Raw genomic sequence first — 17533 nt, 5'->3', positions numbered from 1 at the left:
CGCGGTCAATCTTTATTACCACAATCAACATATAGTCATAAGTTTTTATCGCTACACATGGCGCAGTCGGAAATTGGAGAAAATCAGGCGAACTAATTAGGCTATAAACTTTGTAATTTAAATTTAATAATTGGAGAGATAAAGACATATAAAAAAAGTGATTAGACCTATAACCGCTAAGCTGTTACAGAAAAACCCTTTAAAATATCTCATAGGAGATAATAGCCTCTCTCAAAAAAGTTTAAGTGAAAAAATAAATTTATTTTGAGTTATTCAAACGCAAAAAAATTTCAGAAGAATTAGGCGAACTATTAATGGCGCAAAAGTTGGTCGTGAAAAATATAGAAATAGCAAAATCAATTCCGCAGTACAATGGACAATCAGATATCGACGAATTTAATATTCAATTGGCCCAGTTCGTAGAATTAACAAAATCAGAGCTAGAAATGTTAGTCGACATACTTCTATTAAGATTAAAAGGCCATGCCTTAACCTTTCTAAAGCAAATTGAAAAAACTGTAGCTGATGACGCCAGTTTGCCAATAAATACAGTGGAGAAATTATTAACGGCATTTAAAAATAGATTTATCGAAACCAGTTCCACAAATAAATTAAAACACGGTATGCTTTGACCATTCGCAAAACATAAGAGAATATCTTGATAATATACGCATTTCAGTAGAGGCAAAATACGGAAAAGGTTCAGGAGAACTGTATAAAAAATCATACTAAATACCTTTTTGCAAGGGCTACCCCCAAAACTATATAGAATGATAATATCCAAAAATATTCAGACGTTGGATCTTGCAGTTCAGGAGGTAGATCGATTGATCGAAGTTGATACAATGGTGGCTAATCACAGTAAAGCATAAATAAATAGCCTAGGCGATTCAAACTAGAGCCTAACCTTCAAGGGCGATCAGGCGTCTCCCAATTTCTTTTCAAGGGATAACTACCCAGTGCCACAAAGAAATAAAACGCAAGAACCCGCTAGGCAAAAAACAGTACGTTTTCAGCCTGTCAAACAATTTAGTTATGAAAATAAGCCTGCAATAATAAGATGCTATATTTGTAATCGACCTGGGCACATCGCGAGGGAGTGCCGTTATGTCCCCAATCACACACCAAGAATTGCTGTCTGTAGTACGCAAAATTATGGCAACCATTTGTTCGGAAGAACAAATTTTAGCGCCAGTTGTGCACTAGGCTATAGCCAGGGAAGATTGCGCCAATCAGTACCTTACAACGCGTACCAACCAAATTTGTATAGCCCTACCCCCGATAGACAAATTAATTACCGACTTGAAAACCCAAATACTCGCCAAAGCCAATATAATGCGAGAATGATATATAGAAATCACGATAATTTTCCGACGGGAAATGAAAATTTTTCAAGCCGACGGCAAATAGTTAATTGGCCGTCGGGAAATGAAAATTTTTCAAGCCGACGGCATTGGCAGTCACCGCCAGCAGCCGGCGCTGCCACAGCTAGAGATTCCACGAAAATATCTGAAATTCTATTGCAGTCATTGACGCCTGAAATAAATCCTCAGGGAAACGCGTCAGGCCCCTCAGAAATATAAATTGGACCCAGAGGGTGCCTAGAATGTTTTATAGGTCCAAACCGATAGTAGTACTGTCTTGTAGTGATAGTAATAATAAGTTACCTATATTTAATGATTTTTGTGGAGCAAACGTCTACTTTAAAGCTTTGATTGACTCCGGTGCATCGATTAGCATCATAAACTCATGCGTATTTAATATGTTGCCTCCGTATATTAGGCGACAAAAAAATTTTAATAATCCCAAATTAACTAGCGTGATAGGGCATAAATTGGATGCAGGAGGTTCAATTTGCTTAGACGTAAAAAGGGATAATAGAATTTTTCCGACGAATTTTATAATATGCGATAACTTTCCGTATGAAGCCATTATCGGCGCAAATTTTTTAAGGTCTAATAGAGTACTACTAGATGTGGCAAACGAAAGGCTTGTCTACCCGGCTAAGGTAGGGGAAGGAATTTCTACCATAAGAAATTGTAACAGAGGTTACGAAGAGAACTTAACAGTAAATAAAATTTCTAGCGGTATAATGTCACAATCTTTTGAACCTCATGTCTCGCAAGGAGGACATGGCATAACCAGAAATTTGTTCAATTATTCTGAAAGACATTGCATAAACGAAGTAAATTTAAATAATAAGTGTATTGAATCTGCAAAATAAAAATAAGAGATATGTGACAGTACAGGTCAAACGAAATCAAGAAAATAGTAGAATTATGGAAAAAAGTAGTGAACCCCAATGCGGTTCAGGCACAGCCAATGCTATCGACGAATAGCGCCAGTCTAAATTTAATAGACAATGAAAATAAAGAAAAATATTATGGATTCGCAATACGGAAAACAAAAGTCCCTCCCAAAACGATGCAGAAAATTCAAATATCACAGATGATTGAACCAGTGGAAAGCAAATCTGAAATATGGTTTGTGACCCCGTCAAATGAAATTCCCGAAAATCTGCTATGCGATGAACAGATTATATCTTACGACAAAGGAGAAGGTTTTATTTGGGTGACTAATAACCACGAAAATGATACAATTACAATAAAAAATGGGATGTTTTTAGTTCAAATCCAAGTTTTACCCGAGAATGATTTAGATAGGTGGGAAAATTCCAAAAGAAACCTAGTTAACGGCATTAAAACCTTTTAATAACAAATACCCTCTAACTAAATCGCAATTCTTAAACAAATTTAATATGGATCATATTACGGACTTAGATCTTAAGAAAAAATTATGCGAATTTTTATGTAATTTTAAAGATGTATTTTCCGCATCTGAATATTAAATCTAACTTATACCATTTTATGAACATTCAATTTTAACGACCGGTAATCCTGTAGCAAAACAGCCATATCGTATGCCGTATAAGCAAAAAGAATGGTTAGAAAAAAAATGAATTAGAAAAAAATGAAATTATACGTCCAAGTATAAGTCAGTATAGTGCACCAGTGATATTGGTACCAAAAAAGAATGGTGATCTTAGACTTGTAGTAGATTATAGAGCCCTTAACAAACAAGTAGTTAGTGATAAATTTCCTTTACCAAGAATATATGAAATTCATGACTCTATTTCAAGCAAAAACTAAATTTTTACTTCTTTGGACCTTACCCAAGGCTACCACCAATTGAAAATAGCTGAAAAGATGTCCATAAAATTGCATTTTCAACAGCTGAATGTGGTTCATATGAATACTTAAGAGTACCTTTTGGACTTAAAACAAGTTCAAGCGCGCTATGTAGACCCTTATTACATCTATTAAGAGGATTAAAGAATATCATTCATTTTGTTGATGATGTCATATACGTGGGAGAAAACGCTGAACAACACTTAGCAACATTAGCTAATGTGTTCGAGAAATTCAGACAGGGTAATTTAAAATACCGGCCTGAAAAAGTAAATTTATGTCAACCTAACATTAAATTTTTAGGAGTAGTAGTGACGTAAGGAGAGATATCCCCAGACCCAGATAAAATAAAATGTGTTGAGAACCTCAAACCCCAAAGAACTATGAAAGAATTAAGAGGAATTTTAGGTCTTACTGGCTACTTTAGAAAATTCGTGCGCAATTACGATCAAATTGCGAAACCCCTCACGGAATTAACTAAAGAGAACTCCCAAAATGTTACCTTGTCCCAGGAACCTCAAACTTCCCTAGACCGTCTAAAAAAGGCACTCACCTCTGAACCAATATTACCACTCCCTGATTTCGAAAACTGACAATTTGTGGTCACAACCGATGCTAGTTCAAAAGGTGTTGGGGCTATTCTTTCGCAAATAATTCCCATAGGAAACCCTGATCCTTTACAAGGACTTTCTAATAAAAAAAATAGAAAAAGTTATATGCTATTCGAGTAGAACTTTATCAAAACGCGAAAGTATTTATTCTGCCACAAACAAGGATTACAAACAAGAATTCATAAATAGGATGAGGAAAACTTATAAGATAGTTAGGCAAGAGTTGCAAAATGTAAAATAAACCAAGAGTTAAGAAACCAACCCAAAGTCAAGGGGAACATAGATTTTAAGATAGAAGATTGTGTCTACCTAAAGAACGAGGCAAAAACGGAAGGCAAAAAGCTTTCCAACAAATATTCTGGACCGTACAGAATAGTCAAAAAGTGCGATAACGATTATACTTTTAAAATGGAGAACCCCAATAGTGGAAGAACTTACAAGGCGCATGTTAGCCGAATAAAAAGAGCCAAATTTCCAGAGAGATGGGTATCACGTCCCTCCTCTACTGATTCGTCAGATGCAGAAAATGAGCCCCCTAAATCAAGATTGGCAGAGCTAAAACCCTTTAATTTCAAGAAAGACTATTTCGAGAATGAGAGCGACGAGGAAAACTTTGAATAATTTTTAGCTATGAAAAATCTAGTTATTCCCAAGAAAAAATCTCCAATACCAGTAAGAATAAAAACGCCAAAAGATCCAAAAAGTTCATCATCGGAGAGCGCAGGAGAATTAGATTATACGATATCTCCGAAAAATCAATTTCTCGCTGATAGAATTTCGACCCCTTGTCCCCCCCAAAAGATTTCCAGACGACATGGTTTCCCCTGCAACACCAATAGAAAGGTCCTGTCATTGCAGGAAGAATTGAACAGAGCTGTAGAAACTCCGGGTATTACGGTAAAGAAAACTCCTCCCAAAGATTCAACTAAAACAAATCTGCGAGAAGCTATGGATTTCATAAATCTCCCAATAAAAACGAGTCAAAGTACATTGTCTAAGAATAAAACTCCCAAGGATGACCAGCAAGGACAATATCATGATATAACCGCGTCAAAGGTCAAGCCTAAACAGTGGACTTCATGGAGAGAAACACTTGTGCAAAGAATGCCCCATCCCCCTGAAGACATGGCATTTAAACAGTGGAGGAACTCCGCAAAAACTTTTGATTCCTCTCAAAGCTCTCAAGAATCCTTCAAATCTCCCGAGTTAAAAACTCAAAGCGAAGACTTAGAGAATAAACCTTCTACTTCCAGAGGAATAGAAATTTACGAAGGAAGGGGAGATGATACCTCAAAAATGCGAGGTGCAACCCCTAAAAGTTGTAATGTGGAATCATCGGAAACCGGTTCCAAAGAGTCTGACGGTGAATCAGACCAGATAGTAGTTAAAGAAATAGGGAAATCAAAACCGATTTCAGCAGCCACACATGCGAAAGAAACAAAATTAAAAGGGCAAGAATTTTTGAAAAAACAATACAAAAAGTTTGATCGTATTTCGCTAGAGAGAACAAAAAAGAAAAAAACGCAAGAAGTCGAGGAGAAAATAACGACACAATCGGGTAGAACGGTTAAAAAACCCGATAGATGGAACTACACTTAATCAGTATAGGATTAAAAGATTCTAATGGATAGGCGTCATAAAGGAATAATAATTTAAAAACTTTTAGCTCACAAGTAAAAATTATAAAACTATACAAACGCTGTAGAAAATTTTTTTCAACATATATCAAGGCTTCGCATGAATCAAAACCGTCTGATACTGTTTGCTCAACATATATCAGTTCCCGAAAACAAATTATAATTAAAAAGTCACAATGCATATAATTAATTCGAATAATTTCCAAAAAATATAAAAAGCCTACCCGTGCCATTCCAGTACGATGTATCCAGTCTAACTGAAAGAAGCCGTGATAGGAAGTACTAAGCGAAAAATATTCATACACCTTAGAAAGGATCTTTGGTTATTTTCTGTTCCAAGAGAAACTGTTGGAACTTTGTCTTGTTATAATAATACAGGAAGAATAGACCTAAGTTACAAAACAGAATTTCTGTTATAAAATGTGGGTACGATAACTATAAAACAAGGATGTCAAATTGTAACTAAAGAGTCAGCTGTTCAAACGCCGTTAATTACCACGAGCATAAAGATAATAAGTCCCAAAATAACCAACTTCAAGGCAATTAACCTGTCGTACACTATTCCTAATATAGAAAACGAGGAAATGAAAAACCTCGATATGGTCCAAAATAGAAAAGAATAAAGGGACATTAAGGCTTACAAAAATAAGAGAATCATTAGATTCCCAGATCCCCCTATTTACAAATGAAGACCAGAGATTAACGTATGTGAATAATAGATACGGATTGTTCTCAACCAATTTCTGGTGGAACATACTACTGACCGTATGTTTCGTATTTGCGACATCCCTGACCATAAGAACCTTATTGACTTTTAATTATGGAAAAATCCTGAGACTAAGAAGGCGAAAACCAAGAGAAGAACACGGGGAAACGGCTGAAATGCAGAAGTTAAACCTGGAACCCCATGAGAACGTCTAAGCCAAGAAAAAGGGAAGACATTAGAAAAAAAGTGGGTAAAGAGGTCTCCACTCGTACTTGCTATGTCTTGTTCCCTCATTGTAAGTATCGTTTACGTAAAACCGTGCGGTTACGACGCTGCAAAATGCGTTTCTTAAACAGCAATGACGTGCGTGAACAATGAAGGCATGAAAAAATGTTGTAAATTGAGACCTCAAACTAAACGATGTAGCGTAAATTATGTTAAATGGTTATTTTAAATCTAACGTGGTATTAAATAAGTGCCAAAGAAAACTAAAGAGAAATGTGTGTATTAAAGTAAATAAGAAAATAATAAGAGACCTTATTTACAGCAACAATGTCATTTTTTGTTTATTATGCATTAAGACTACTTGATTTTAAAGAACGCGTGATTCTGCCTCGTTATTTTCATTACAGGAAGTGGATTGACATATTGGATATCGATCATTACAATGAGTTGTCCAGTGCAGATACAACCTAGTAGCATCTATTTTCATCATACCTCAACCAACGAAGAGTACTCACCATAGACTCCAGCCAATTTTCATCCCAGCTTCGTCTACGAAAATTACAGTTACCTTTGATCGTTGTTCCTCGACCATGAACCATATTACGTGTCAGGTAACATTATATTTGAATCTCAGTATCCAGTGCATTATTGAACTATATAATCACATAAATCCTGAGAGCCTCATCGACCAGTACAAGATATAAGTACAAAAATATCGCCTTTGATAATCGTTCTGAACCAATATACCATATGGCCGTATAGTTATGATATTCGATGACCCCAAAAATTATTTATGTGTCACAGACTCGCGCTTCGAATCCCTTTCGACCATCTCTCGGAATCCATCCTAGCCCCTCTATGTGAAAAGTTTATATTTTTGTTATCCTATAAATGTTAAGAGATTATTTCTGACAAATGGACCTGGAAACCAGCCACTGAATTACGGAAACCAAAATTAACCCTAGTGATTAACCCCTTAGTGACAATATACTCCTCCCGCAAGTTAAAGACAATATGTTGAAGGAGTCACTAAAGTTTGATATCGACCCATTCCAAATCCAAATTTTCAACTCCCCTGTGATTAACCAAGGAATCACCGCAAAAGTTAATAGACGCAAGCCAGGCACGAACAATTTTATAAGAGAACTGTGATCCCTAAGTGCACGAGTGAACAATTTTATACGAGAAATACATTCTCTATGTGCCTTAAAACATCCCAAAAATGATATACTGAGAAGAAAATGAACGCACTCCCAGTGTTCGACCCCTTAATGATAAGGCACCATATGAACTATCAAAAAGCAGGTGAAAATGAACTCTGATAGCATATTCCCACACCTGTAGTTGGAAGTATCATTTCCCATTTGACAATTAAAGAAAGCTTGTCGTGTGAACACAACCATGCTCGAACTGTTCCGTGAAGAAACTATATTGTAAGTGCGTTAAAAATTTTGCAAAGACGAAAGGAGTGAAGGACCATAATTTACAACAGAAGGATTGAGTACGCTAAAGAGACACTAAGGTGATGAATAGGTGCGAATTTACATACGTTACATCTTAATAACTGCGATAACTCAAAAATTCCAATATCGTATCAGTAATGTTACATAGCAAACATCCCCAGTGAAAGTGTTCTAATGTTACCAGTGAACGTGGTAAACCCAATATTGTATGTTTTAAATCGTTCTTATATGTAGTGTTAGATGTTCAGATAGAATTAGGTGTAGCGTTTTTGTACTTTTCATTTAATGTAGCTTAGATAGGAAGCAGTGTGCCCTAAAGTCAGTAAAGTAAAAAAAAAACTTGTAAAAGGTGAATTCTCAAAAAATCTTATGTAAAGGTAGAATAGCCTCAAACTTGTTGGAAATATAAAAGTAATCAATGTTAGACGTAAAAAAAAACTTTAGTAAAGTAGATAGGCTAGAACCATGGATAATCTTAGTCCGGTAGATTAATTTTAGATAAGGATTTATAATAAAATACGAAAAGTAATAGAGAAAATTTTTAGCACTCCTGATTAAGCTTATATAAAAGTATAAAATAAAACAATGTCAATTAAAATTACGTAGGACAAATAGTAAATAATTCGCGAATATTTCAAAAACCCAAGGGCAAGCGAGTCCTAATGACGGGATGTCATTAAATAATGGGAAGGGTAATATGTACCGTGAGTAAAATATGATATATTTAAAATTCAAAAAATAAAATTCCTTTTTTCTAAAGATAATTCCGACAGAAACTAAACGTCCCCTAATTCAGTTCAAATACCGTTTCCAAGAGTCTGAATTCTTAATCAGCATAAAGAAAAACTGCCTTTTAGTTCCAGCCAAAACTCGGCGCTAATCACGGGAGACGGTTTTGAATTTCTCCGAGAAGATTGGTAATAAAAAAAATTACTAAATACAATGTTTCGCAGGAAGTCTAAGTTATAAGAGAGTGTGAACGTTAGAATCATCAGAAATATTTAAAACGTATTATTGGACGAACAGTTCGCATAATGTAGTGAGTTTGCGAACATAATTACAAAAGAGCGGCCCCCTCCACAGGACTTGGGCCAATCGTGAAAAAAGCTAGTAATGCGCAGGAGTTCTATTTGTGTGATATAGTGAAAAAAATAGTTTTTCGTTTCAATTATGGATTGTCTCTATTGTCATCAACATTATCTTTGAGAGCCAATTTATCCTTGCCTTTGTCGTTGTCATTTGAAGTGAATTACTGCTGTACACCTAAATATGTAAGTCATAATAAAACTATTGCTTTTCTACTTGTGTTTATTTTATATGTATGTATCTAGTCGCGCGACAGGTAATTAGTTCGTATGTCTCCAAGGTACGTTCTCAGGGATCTGATCTCCAGATAGCTCAAGGAAAAGAGGTTACATTTATACAGCTACACATTTTATTTTCTCTCAATGATTGAGGGAGCGGCAGTCATAAATTTACTTTACTCCCCATTGCTGTGGTGCGATCATAAACTTAATTTTCTCATTATTTTTATAGCTTGCCTAGCCTATTAAGTAGCCTAAGAAAAATCACCCCGGAAGAACTGGCGCGATCGGTACACCGCTTTAAATCATAATATTACATATGGCACAGCCCTTAGCACTCTAAGTGGCGCTATCGGAGAACTTATAAGGTGTAAGTTCACAGCCTTAAAGCATATTATTACATTTGACGCGGTCAATCTTTATTACCACAATCAACATATAGCCATAAAATTTTATCGCTACAGTTCTAATAAAATTCTTAAGTTATACTTAAGCCTATAAGTTACATTAATTGTCCATTATTCACATATATGGTTTTTATGGAGGGCGTGGTCGTAAAAACTTTAGAGTGGGTTCAATCAATTAGAAATCAGAAGTTCTAGTGCCCTATTTCAGAGTCAAAAGTGTTTGGAAGGTGACTAACACCTCCCACCAACGTACTCTTTTCCTCAAATACATACGAAAGAAACTTTGAGATAGCCATTTCGTTCAAAATACTCTAAATATCATATAACAAGACCTTGTGTGTTGAAACAACTCCTCAGAGTCAGGGGGCAAGGGTTGTAAGTTGTGCCCCAGGATATACAAGGTTTTTTATGATAAGAGTCGCTATACAAACTTTAGAAGAAGCTCAATTAATTGTAAATTGAATGTTCTAGTTTCCTTTTAACAGTTAAAGGTGATGGAAAGATTCTAATTGCTTTATTCATACCAAGCGTATTTACGTGCACGCGGGTTACTATGATAAGTTACTTGTCTTCCTTGGTTTAAGTAAGATAATCGTTACTAATAACAAGATTTGAAGCTAAGAAATAGCGTAAAACCGTGCCTCATTCATGACTTATCCTTGAAAAAGTAACAATGATTTGATTGGCTACTTATTCTTCTCTAAAATGCAGAATTGTTAACAGTTAAGTACACGCTTGGTGCGAGCAAAAACTTTTAATTCAAAACTCACTTGAAGTTTCTGGTAACAGGAGCTGTTGCCGTACAAAATACTCATTTCAAAAATAAATGTGTTTTTCTTCTATTAATTTCTTTGACCTTTAAACTGAGAGGTGGACTATCAAAAGCAAGACCCAAAAATTGAAAATATTCCTTAGACAAAGCGAGAACCATCTAGCCATCTTCCCTGATGCAATGGGCCTTTGTAAAAGCCATAGAGCAGACTTCCACCGAAAAATGGTTACGTTCTTGCACAAACTTTCAACTCTTAAAATACAGCCTGATACTCCTTTCACTCACTTCAGGCACTAAGCTCAGCAGCTTAAGCTTTTGGCCCTCCCTTGTATCTTTAGCTGGTTAAATACCAGATTTATACAGCTTCCGTCTCTAGCTTGAGCTTTAGGACTTCACCAATGATACGTCCCCTTCTGTCCACTTGCTACCTTTTTTCGCTTGGACTTAATCCATTTTTACCATGGGGTAATATATTCAGTTTTTTATTTTATATTTTGACGCTTCTAAATAATCCCACTTGCACTTTCACGGTTTAAAATAATTCTGCGAGAATTTCATGTTCCTAGCTAGAATAGTTTAGCTCCGAATTGAGTGGAAGACCTGACCTAAGGCTGGTTGAGCCTGCTTTTTTGCTAGTGTGTATAAACTTATCAAATCCTATACATTTAAAATAGAATAATGAAAAAGCATGGGATTATTTACCAGAATTGCTAGCAGCATGAAAACTGCGTGAGATTGGAACAGGGGTGGGCTCAGCTGAGGTACTGGTTGCAGTGGTTGGGACCATATCATTTGGTGTTGCTGTCGAGGTGTCGAGACTGTCGATGTCTTTATCTTTCTCCTAAAACAGTAATAATTTGAGAAAGCCTGAGATACAGCTTCACACACAAATTTTAGGACGGTTCTTGTTTCAGTTGTGACGGTTATCATGTGCAGGAATTTGACCAGTATATTTTTCGGGAAAAAAGCCATATCTTTTCTCCAAAATGAGAGTTTCTAGTGGCTTGAGTGCAGCTTTTGCTAAAATTTGAACGAGCATACCGAAAAAAAAGATCAAGCTGTAAAATGAACGGAAGCATTGGTATAAAAGAGACAAGTGACTTTTCACCATCTTTGGTGTTAGTGAATGCTCTATTTTGTTTGCTTAGAATATACAAAAAAAACACATTTTATGGCGTGAAACTAAGAGAATGCGCGTTTAAGATCCATCATATTTTTTAAACACTATTTTAACCCCCCCCCCCCCTTCAACAGATTTACTACAAAAAAGAAGTTTTCCTTCCTATTTAAAATATCTCAAAGTATATCTCAAAGTATATCTTTAAGTATCAATACCAAGATTAGTTATTATTCAGAGCTAATGCGGGATTTCTTCTATTCGTAATATGCTAGATCAGAGGTGAAAAATGAACAGATAACCGAAAACAATTTCACATGTGTCGTGCTTGAGAAACACGTGCACGGTAGATCAATTACATACAACTGTAAATGTAAGTAACTAAGTGAATAAGAGTCTAATTTACCGTATTCTGTCAGGAATTAGGAATTGGCTTACGGAACCACACCCCAACCACGGCTCACATCAAATTCAAAATATGCAACAGGTAAGTACCCAGCAAAAAGTTACGACAAACATGTTCTTATATAAGGAAAAAGCATGATAGAAACTAAAAACAAACAATTTATAAGAAACTAGAGCGGGCTAAAACCTCTAAAACTACCTGATATACAAACTAAAAATATTTGATCACAGGTTCGTAGCTATACAGGACTTATCTCATCCAAAATTAGAAACCAAACTGAAAACCACCAAGAAGATTTCATTTTGTTGTTGAGTAACGAAATCTCAAATGTATATCCGCGGTTATCAATTTCAATTTTCAGAGTAAATATTTTATGCCTGAGTGGAATATTAGAGAATATTGGATACTTATTAGAAAGAGATTACGCGCCTTATTAGGAGTGGAGACTTATTAGAAAGTTAAATATGTGGCCTGTGGCCCCTATATTTTGTGCCCCCTCCCCATATTTTGAAAAAATTAGGATTTTCATTGAAAATGCTTTAATTTTTTATCTTCATTGAAAATATTTAAAATAATGAAAAATTTCCCCCAATACCTAAATATTCAAATCACATTCCCCCCCAAAAAAAAAATTCGGTGAATTTCTGTAAAAGAACATTATTACAAAGAAATTGGTCTTCAAATTCTGATGGAAATTTTTATCCTTGAATCAGCTTGATTCTGAAGTCTTAATTTTTGGTTCTCTAGCCTTTTTACCTGCAGTTTTGCTTCTTGCCATACAGATTAAATAACCGAAAATGCCAGTGATACACTGAAAGTTTTCGAAAAAGAGGAGGTACATAATACAACTCAAACATAAAAAATAATTCTATGACTTTTCACCAGTAAATGAATAGTTTTTCTTTCTTCTAAACAGGTGTGAAACATTAACTACAGAGTAAAAACCATGCAATAAAAAAAGAAAAATGCATAAAAACCAAGGTAAGCTGAAAACAATATAAGTTTACAAGAACGTTCTTAGTAGAGACTTTTAAGGGATTTTAATGATTCTATTGACTCAGTAAAAGTCATTTTTTTGTAAATCTTATTGCTACTACTTAATTACAATTATGTTAATGACTCAACCCTCCCCCCACCCTAGCAGTGCTTAAGTACCATATCATTACATAAACGCCATTTTTTTTGTTTTTTTTTTAACTATGCCACGCATTATATTCTAGTATAAGTTCCCTAAACCATAAAAAGCTAACATACTTTCTTGAACATCCTAGTACTGAATTAAAATTACATAATGACCCAAGCTGATTCAAGTAACGCTTTCACTAGTACTACGTCAGGTTATCAATTCGCAGAGCCTAAAGAACGTTCTTGGTAAACGTAATCAGTCTTGAAAAGTTGGTTATCACATGATATTTTTTAGACTCACTAGTTGTTGGCAAGCTCTACTAATTTATTTAAAACTTGAATTAAGTAGGGCCTGAATTGTTAATTTGTTGAAAACCCGAATACGCCATCTGCGAACGTCATTTATTCTGAAACTTTTTAATCCGATAATATATGACGTTTATCAGACGTTTGTCCTATGATATATTTGAGTTACTTGTTGCTGATAAGCAGTATTAACTTGTTGAAGTCCTGAATTAATTAGAACCTGAAAAGAATATGGATTATTAATCTACTGAGAAACGGAAGAACATCTTCTGCCACCGTCATCTATATTGAAAGTTGTTTATCAGACGATACATGACGTTTATACTGTTTTTCGGATGGCAGGTTTGAAACGTACTTGTTTTTGGCAAGCATTATTAATTTGTTGAGAACCTGAATTATTAATCTGTTGAGAATCAGAAGAACGTCTTTTGACAACATAATCTATTCTATACTGAAAATATCTAAAGAAAGGCTTTAGTTGAAGACAAATCAGGTTCAGAAAGTCGGAAAATTTGGATAGAACTTGAAAGATTACGTTTCCCACTCCATGAATCGATATTAAACTCTTAAATTAATTAAATAGAATCGAGGAATACATTCAACATCTGACACTTGGTGATGGTTCAGCACAAAAGCTTGTCGCAACATTAACACTATACAAAAGTACTACGCGAAAGAAATGCTGCCCATTTAATATGGCTCCTCATCAATAATGGAGGGCTCATATCTAGTATCTACTAATCTCTACTACTATCTATATCTACATTAAATACAAAAATACTACACGAAAGAAATGCCCCCAATTTAACACGGCTCCTCATCAATAGTGGAGGGTTCATATCTAGTATTTACTAATATCTCCTACTATCTATATCTACATTAACGTTATATATTAACACTCTACAAAAAAATAGTACACGAACGAAATGTCATCCATTTAATATGGCTCCTTATCAATAATGGAGGGTTCGTATCTATTATCTACTAATATTTACTACTATCTATACACTATACAACAATACTACACGAAAGAAATGCCACCCATTGAATATGGCTCCTCATCAGTAATCGAAGGGTCTTATCTAGTATCTACTACTACTACTACTAACAACTCACCGCAGCACCAAGCCCCCTGAAGCCAACACAGCTACGCACGCTCCTCCTCCATCCCAATCAATTCAAAGCCTCCCTTTTTACACACACCCACGAAGTTCCCATTTCCTTTAAATATTTCTGTATGACGTCCTCCCATCCCCAAACGAGGACGACCTGCTTTCCGTTTAGCCCTAGACGGCTGGCCGAAAAAGACAAAGACAATCTTCAGCAATCTGTCATCCTTTATCCGCACAACGTGCCCTACCCACCTCAACTTTTATTTCATTATAGCCCTAGAGAGCGGCATTGAACCATATTTTTCATATACCCTATTGTTTGAAATACGGTCAGTCAGCCGGGTACCCAGAACAATCCTTAAGCAATTTCTCTGGAAAACATCTGGCAAATCTTCATCCGCTTTTCGGAACGGCCATGCTTCAGAGTCATATTTGACCACTGTCATCACGGTAGCTTCTAATATTCTAATCATGGTTTGCAGACTTATCTTCCTATTCTTCCAAACTTTTTTTTTAACTGTGAAAAAACACCCTGAGCCTTGCACCCTGAACACCCTAGCACCTAACACCCTAGTACCCTCAACTCGCAAAACCTCTAAAACTTCATTCATTTTGCTCACACTTTCATCTAGGATGCTTAAATCATCAGCATAATCTAAGTCCAGGAGACTTTTTCCTCCCCATTTGATTCATAAGCAATTTCTCTGGAAAACATCTAGTAAATCTTCATCCGCTTGTCGAAGCGCCCATGCTTCAGAGCCATATTTGACCACTGTCATCACTGTAGCTTCTAATATTCTAATCAGGGTTTGCAGACTTATCTTCGTATTCTTCCAAACTTTTTTTTAACTGTGAAAAAAAAACCTGAGCCTTGCACCCTGAACACCCTAGCACCTAACACCCTAGTACCCTCAACTCGCAAAACCTCTAAAACTTCATTCATTTTGCTCACACTTTCATCTAGGATGCTTAAATCATCAGCATAATCTAAGTCCAGGAGACTTTTTCCTCACCATTTGATTCCATGGTCTCCCATTGCCTTTCATGTGATCCTTAAGACAAAGTCCGTCAAAATAATCCATATAAAAGGGAATAGAACACAGCACTGCTTAACTCCTGATTTGATACAAAACCAGCTGCTAACCTCATTTCCTACCTTAAAAGCTGCAGTGTTATTCTCGTACATAGCACCAATAACTTTAATGTATTTGTCTGGTATACCATATAAGGATAAAACCTTTACTAAAGCTCTTCTATCAACAGAATCGAACGCTTGCTCATAATCTATAAAACTGAGGACCAGTAACTTATTTCTAACCTCAGAGCCACCATCATTAAGAAACTCATTTACCAGCCTATCAGCACCTGGAGCCTTATTATTTTTAATCCTTTTAGTACTGTCGCTAATCCCTCCTCACAAAACAAATGTTCCTTCACATCCAAGGTATCACAAACTTTTTCATTTTCCTCTATATCTTTTACAGCAACTCTATCTCTGTTAAGCAAATTCTCAAAATGTTCGGCCCATCTCTCTATAGTTTTTTTTTATCGCTAATTGCTGCCCCATTCCTATCTTTACCAGGGCCAAGTCCAGATTGACTACTCCCTCTCGATTTGTTAACTTGCCAGTACAATATTTTACTATTATGCCGTCTAGCTGCATCTTCTAGATCCTCGGCAATTTTATCCATGCCATGGCCTCCACTTCACACCTCCTTAGTTCATATTTTAATGTTTTCTCCACTTTCTTTACATTCCTTTTGTTCTCATATGATCTATCACTCAGATAATTCTTGTACAAATCCTTTCTCCTTCCTATTAAACATAAAGCTTTTTCACTGATATTCTTAGCTGCAGTTCTAGCTTTCTTCCCTAAGACACCTTCAGCACTTCACAAATTATTTTTATAAAATTATTCCCACCATCTTCCACAATATCAAATTTTAAAATATCAAGTTTAGTATTCAACTGTTCCTGGAAAATTTCTCTCAAATTCTCATCCTGTAGTCTACCAACATCATAACTTCTCGAGAGGTAGTTACCCTTCCGATATTTCAGCTTTCAACCAACCTTTGACACTACTAGATGGTGATCTTTACTTTGAACATCAATAACGGCACGCATATATACCCTAGTATCTTGTATTGATCCTGCCAGTCTTCGGTTTACTATAACAAAATCAATTAGGTTTGCTGTCTTACTATCACGTGAATACCATGCTAACTTATGAGCCATTTTATGACCAAACACCGTATTGGTTATAACTAAATTGTTATACCTACAAAATTGCAAAAGTCTGTATCCATTACTGTTTTCTTTTCCTACACCAAATTTACCTAGACTGAGATACCATCTATCCCTATTTCTACCAGCCTGGGCGTTAAAATCTCTCAGTAATAACATCATATTTCTACCTGGGACCTTGTCTATTTGCTTCTGTAACTGTAAGTAAAATTCATCTGAGTCACTAGTATCTCCGTCAGTCGGTTCTACAGAGGCGTATACTACTATAGCGGGACAAACTTTATAGTTCATGCTTCCATGACAAACCTTATTTACTTTATTGACGCCGTGTGAACCCCATATTAGGATTAAATTGTTATCGTTTGGGTTTAATTTAATGTCTCCGGTTTCTCTATTTTAGCCAAATTTCAGTTTATTAATTTTCTTTATCTCAATTACGTCTTTAAAAGATTTCGTTAGGCTATTTACAGTAGATATTAAAGTTACCGCCTCAAAAAGAATAAAATGCTTAGGATTTTCAAATATAAGCAGGGTCAAGGCGGAATCAAAGTTGTCAGTCTTATTTTCCAATCTCAGGGACTTATCTGCTGAAATTTTGTGTTCATGCAAACGTTCACCAAGTTGTTGATGGGTTCTACCAATTAAAAATTTCCCACATGTACACGAGACTCTGTAGACACCATTACCTAGTACATGGTCAGTTTTATGTTTTCCTGACTTGAAAAAATGTTCAACTTTTTAATCACTTTTGAAAGAAACAGAGAGATTGGGTTTATTTAAAAATTTTCCAAGTCTATCGCTAAGTTTTGAAACGTTGTAAGATCCGTTGTTGTTTTTAAGCTTTTGCAATAAAATTGTTGACTATATGTTACATATTTTCATAGGCTAGCAAATCTGATATCTCTGGTCC

This window comes from Artemia sp. Qi Xiang Cuo, chromosome 7 (genome assembly GCF_049724085.1).
Source record: "Artemia sp. Qi Xiang Cuo chromosome 7, ASM4972408v1, whole genome shotgun sequence".
NCBI lineage: Eukaryota > Metazoa > Arthropoda > Branchiopoda > Anostraca > Artemiidae > Artemia > Artemia sp. Qi Xiang Cuo.
Note: the sequence above shows the minus strand (reverse complement) of the source record.